At 42.9% G+C, this 5960-nt stretch overlaps 1 non-coding gene across 1 annotated transcript; it reads right to left on the bottom strand.

Annotated features, from left to right (window-relative positions):
• Window positions 1-1960: 1960 nt before the first annotated feature.
• Window positions 1961-2032, bottom strand: Trnap-agg (transfer RNA proline (anticodon AGG)). Its single transcript has one exon. It is a non-coding gene; the product is annotated as a tRNA-Pro (tRNA).
• Window positions 2033-5960: the final 3928 nt, after the last annotated feature.

The following is a 5960-nucleotide window of genomic DNA, read 5'->3' as shown; positions in this document are numbered from 1 at the left end:
TAGACCCTCTATATACTCCTTCCACCTTTCTGCTTTCCCTTCTTTGGTTAGAACTGGTTTTCCATCTGAGCTCTTGATATTCGTACAAGTGGTTCTCTTTTCTCCAAAGGTCTCTTTAATTTTCCTTTAGGCAATATCTGTCTTACTTCTCGTGAGATAAGCCTCTACATCTTTACATTTCTCCTCTATCCATCCCTGCTTAGCCATTTTGCAATTCCTGTCGATCTCATTTTTGAGAGATTTGTATTCCTTTTTGCCTGCTTCACTTAGTGCATTTTTGTATTTTCTCCTTTCATCAATTAAATTCAGTATCTCTTCTGTTACCCAAGGATTTCTACTAGCCCTCGTCTTTTTACTTACTTGATCCACTGCTGCCTTCACTACCTCATCCCTCAAAGCTACCCATTCTTCTTCTATTGTTTTTCTTTCCCCCATTCCTGTCAATTGTTCCCTTATGCTCTCCCTGAAACTCTGTACAACCTTTGATTTATCCAGGTCCCATCTCCTTAAATTCCCAATTTTTAGCAGTTTCTTCAGTTTCAATCTACAATTCGTAATCAATAGATTGTGGTCAGAGTCCACATCTGCCCCTGGAAGTGTCTTACAATTTAAAACCTGGTTCCTAAATCTCTGTATTACCATTACTTAATCTATCCGATACCTTCTAGTATCTCCAGGATTCTTCCATGTATACAACCTTATTTCATGATTCTTGAGCCAAGTGTTAGCTATGGTTAAGTTATGCTCTGTGCAAAACTCTACCAGGCGGCTTCCTCTTTCATTTCTTAGCCCCAATCCATATTCACCTACCATGTTTCTTTCTCTCCCTTTTCCTTCTCGAATTCCAGTCACCCATGACTATTAAATTTTCGTCTCCCTTCACTACCTGAATAATTTCTTTTATCTCATCATACATTTCTTCCATTTCTTCATCATCTGCAGAGCTAGTTGGCATATAAACTTCTACTACTGTAGTAGGCGTGGGCTTCGTATCTATCTTGGCCACAATAATGCGTTCACTATGCTGTTTGTTGTAGCTTACCCGCTAACCTGTTTTTTAATTCGTTATTAATCCTACTCCTGCATTACCCGTATTTGATTTAGTATTTATAACCCTGTATTCACCTGACCAAAAGTCTTGTTCCTGGTGCCACCGAACCCACTATATCTAACTGTAACCTATCCATTTCTATTTTTAATTTTTCTAACATACCTGCCCGATTAAGGGATCTGACATTCCACGCTCCGATCCATAGAACGCCAGTTTTCTTTCTCTTGATAACCACGTCCTCTTGAGTAGTCACCGCCCAGAGATCCGAATGGGGGACTATTTTACCTCCATCAAAGAAGATATCTCGTTGTAAATAGAAAACTTCTCAAAATTTTGTTATTGTGTATCAGACATAGTTAGGAATTGGGAAGTACCTGCCAAAGCAAAAATCATGATATACGCGTTATATGAGCTACCAATTTTGACCTACAGACCAAAATGTTGGGCCTGCCTCAGACAAATTTCAGTTGAAAAACGATGGAGATACACTTTCTACCAGAGGATCTTGGGCGAGCCAAGAGGTGACAGGAAAAAGAAAATGAAGCAGTATGAAACAAGCTTTAGCTATTGAGACAATTAGACTGAAATGGTTTAGCCATCTTAAAAGAAAAGGAACAGAAAGTCTAACAGGGAGAGCTTTGCAAATCTCAATGTGGAAGAAGCCCGACTGGAAGACTACGAACAAGACGGTGAGACTATCAGATGGATGATGTGAAGCGCAGAGTGGGAGGAAGTACTGAATGATAGACTGTGGGAGAAAAGAAGACTGGAAGGCGCTTTATCAACGACTTGCGTAAGCAGAAATGTATCAGGAAGATGAAGGAGAGGAAAAAGGGAGGTAAACTTTTACTTGAGTTTATCAAGGATTAGAATGAAATTGCTGAGTGAATTACTTCAAAACAAAATTCAGGGCTCGTCCGGGATTTGAACCCGGGACCTCTCGCACCCTAAGCGAGAATCATACCCCTAGACCAACGAGCCAGCTGCAATGGGTCGAGTTTTGAAACAGTGAAAGCGCCGGATTGAGGTCGTGCCAGAAGCAGGCTGCAGTTGGCAGCGGTCCAGCCTAGCGGAACCGCAAGCGGCGGCCTCTGGCGCGTGCCAGGGCACAGCAGTCCTCATCTCTCCAGTGGTACGTCATTTTCATTTCCACTAAACAGTACTTTCTCTCTGGTATGGCACTTCGAATGATGTTAAGATACAAATCCGAGATTTAATAATTCAAATGTCGTTTTAAAGTATGAAAGTCTGTACACATACCTGCTGTCTCTCAACAGATAACCTAAACTTCATGAGAAACTATACTATGACAGTGCAAACCATATGTTACACTGAGAACTCAGGCGTTTTAGTCGCGAGTGATTAATTTTTCGGTTGAAATGATGAGTCAAAGATAATGAAATTAAATTTACTGTCCAGTTCCGGTAATAAATCGGATCTCATTCATCCACCCTGTACCTTTAGCCAAGTACGCAAAAGCAGAAACAGGAAAATCAAATAAACCTCATATTCTGGAATTAAATATAGTTCTCCGAAGCATGCGATCTGATACGTTTTGTTTGTTTGTTTTGTTTTATGGTGCGAAAACAATTAAGTCATACGCGCCCATGTGAAAACTGTACAAACCGAACTCAAAGAGAGGAGTTAAAAACGAGTACACGTCAATGCCAACCGAAGTAAGAGAAAACAGCTAAAAACAGGAAAGTATAGAAATGCGTATAAAATACGCCATAAAGAAACGAAGGTCCAGAACTAAAAATGAATGGCCTGCGCCATGTTACTACGATGGTTAAAAAGTAAAACGCGGTCGACAGTCCCGCGGTCGACAGTCCCCGCGTCGTTCGCTAAAACGGCCGATACCTCAGACGGCAAACACAAAACGGGAACGTAAGCGTTTGAAAGAAAGAGCATTCCGTTAGGAAATGGCGGACAGTCATAAGCTGGGAGCAATCTGCAAAAATTGGAGGCGGAGCACCACTTAACAAATGGTAGTGGCTAGAGAGACAGTGTCCAATACGCAACTTACTTAAAATGATCTCCTCGCGGCGAGAGGACCGAGATGAGGTCGTTTAAGCCGCTGGAGAAGCTTAATAACCCGGACCATGTTACCATGAAGGGAGGACCAGTGGTGATGCCAAAGTGACACCACCTGCTGACAGACAGTAACACAGAGATCATCGGAGGGCAGATCTGATAGTGGAGGGATGTAGATTCAAACACTACACTGTTGCGATAATTCGTTACAGTACTGTCGATCTAAGACAATCACAGTCTGTCAGTTTTACATTCCACACACACACACAAAATAATTCTCTTGTCACTATTAAGCTATAAATTGGGTGGTTTCCCAGTTAAAAGAGATATTAGGGAGATGATATTTGACTTAACATACACGAAGAGTCTCATCCCATTCAACAGTGTTTGAAAAATTTTCGCTCTCCTAATAGGTCATACAGAACCCAGCATGTTTTCGTCGACAGCGAGTGTTCAGAGACAAGTGTTTCGTCAGGAGTGCCCCAGGAAAGTGTGATAGGACTGCTGCTGTATTCAATGTACATACATGATGTGGCCGATGGAGTTAGCAGCAATATACAGCTGTTTGCTTATCATGCTGTGATCTGCCGGACGGTATCGGCGTTATGTGACTGCAGCAGGATACAAGAAGATTTAGACAAAATTTCTAGTTGGCGTGACGCTCTAAATGTGTAAAAATGTAGGTTGATGCAGATGAGTGGGGAAAACAGATCCATGATACTCGAATACAGCATTAGTAGTGTGTTGTGTAACACAGCCACGTCGATTAAGTACCTAGGAGTAATGTTGTAAAGCAATATAAAATGGCATGAGCATGTAAGCATTGTAGTGAGCAAGGTGAATGGTCAGCTTTGAGAATTTTAGGAAAGAGTGGTTCACCTGTAAAGGAGACCTATATTGGACACTAGAGCGATTCATTGTTTGAGTACTATTCGAGTGTTTGGGATCCACAGCAGATGGAACCGAAGGAAGACATTGAAGCAATTCAGAGACGGCCTGCTAGTTTTGTTACCGGTAGGTTCGAGCAACACCCAAGTACTACGGAGATGCTTCGAGAGCTCTCATGGACATTGCTGGACGGAAGGCGATGTTCTTTTTGAGGAGCGCTATTGAGAAAATTTAGAGAACCGGCATTTGAGGCTTTTGGCAGAAATATTGTACTGCCACCAACGTACACTGCGCGTAAGGACCGTGAATTTAATACACGAGAAACTAGGGCTCATAACGAGGCAGACAGAGAGTTTTTTGTCCCTCGCTCTGTTACCGTAGTAGTGGGACAAGGTACGTGCCGCCACGCTTATACGGTGGTCTGTTGAGTATGTATGTAGATTAAGATGTGGATATCGACACGGCCTGACAAAAAAAAAGTGAATCATGGAGAAGCAGAGGATATGAAAACAAACATCACGGGTTGAGAGGATACGTCACATTTTTCCGTTGGGGAGGGCATCACATAGCAGTTGTATCCTTTCTTGCGCCAACCTGCCCCACTACCGTTGTAAATCGTGCTTTATGTGCTGAATATCGGTAATGGGACAGAGCTGACATACAAGCTGGCCCTACACATGTTCTACTGTGGCAGGTCTACGGAACCTGCTGGCCACAGAAGTACCTTAAAATCACGCAAACATTTCATAGAGATGCGTACCATGTGTGGACGAGCAGTGTCCTGTTGAAAAATGTCACCACAGTGCTGTCCGCTGACAGGTAACGCATGCAGGCGAAATGTGTCCGCGACGTACCATTGTGCTGTTAGAGTTCCCTCAGTCACTACCAACAGTGACCTGAAGTCATTCCCGATTACTCCCAAAATTGTAAAGGTCGGAGAAGCATCACAGTGACTTTCCAGAACAATGGAGGAAGGAGAATTCTGGCCCCGTTGCCCACATACTAGATAATGGCCATGTGCAGACGTCAACAAACGATTCCGCACTCAGCACAAGGCAACACCTTTCATCAGTAGTCAATGCTCCCTAGTTACGGCACAGCTCCAAATTCAGTCGACTAGGTTGTGGTGGTAACAGCGGTCTAGGCGTGGAATGGTATTCTGGTTGCTGTTAGTAATGCCAATGGCGTGGACAACAAATTGTTTCACGAAGTCCATTTTCTCGGATGTCATCTTCAAATATGAAGGGGCTACGAAGTGTTTGGTACATAATACGGGAATCCTGCCTTTCAGTGGTCAGAAATGTTCGAACGGAATCTGACGACAAATATGTCTGCCCCATGTGACCTGCAGACCACTGTCGGGCCATTGTTACAGTTGAATGGTTCACAAACTTCGATATTGCAAAATTCGACTAGCTGGCGGAATTAAGACCTAGAATGAAGACACTGTCAGAGGTTGAAAAGTTTGTCTCACTCCTATAGCCGGCATCTCGGTGATTTTGATAATGATCAGTCAACATCTGATGCTGTTAACACCCCTAATATATGTTACCACGCCCGGTAATAACTCTAAACACGAAGAATGCAAATGCATTCTGGTGGCCATTCTCTACGTCGCAGAGACACTTCAATACTAGTGATTCACATATCCGCTGATGTGTACGTGTTCGGAGTTGCATACGCTCTTCTGTGCGCTTCAGTTTTTTTGTCAGGCAGTGAATGTCATCTCGAGGTAGTGTTACGAGTCCCATACCGTAGCAACTTTCGTCGGAAGCTCGATGTCGTGGGACTGCAGTTCTACAGTGTGCAGAGTTTAAAACACGCGACTCGGGAGTATTTTTGGAGTTATTTGTCCATCAATATCCTATTGGAGCACAAAAGAGGCGAATATGTTTGAACCGTGGATTTACTTTCAAAATCTTTCCTTAAAGAATTTACTATATTTACTAGCGATTGATCAAGAACATTAACACATTTCAGCACACTA

Source organism: Schistocerca gregaria, chromosome 3 (genome assembly GCF_023897955.1).
Source record: "Schistocerca gregaria isolate iqSchGreg1 chromosome 3, iqSchGreg1.2, whole genome shotgun sequence".
Taxonomy (NCBI): Eukaryota; Metazoa; Arthropoda; class Insecta; order Orthoptera; family Acrididae; genus Schistocerca; species Schistocerca gregaria.
The sequence above is the reverse complement of the archived record's forward strand: the minus strand, read 5'-3'. Positions and strand labels throughout refer to the sequence as shown.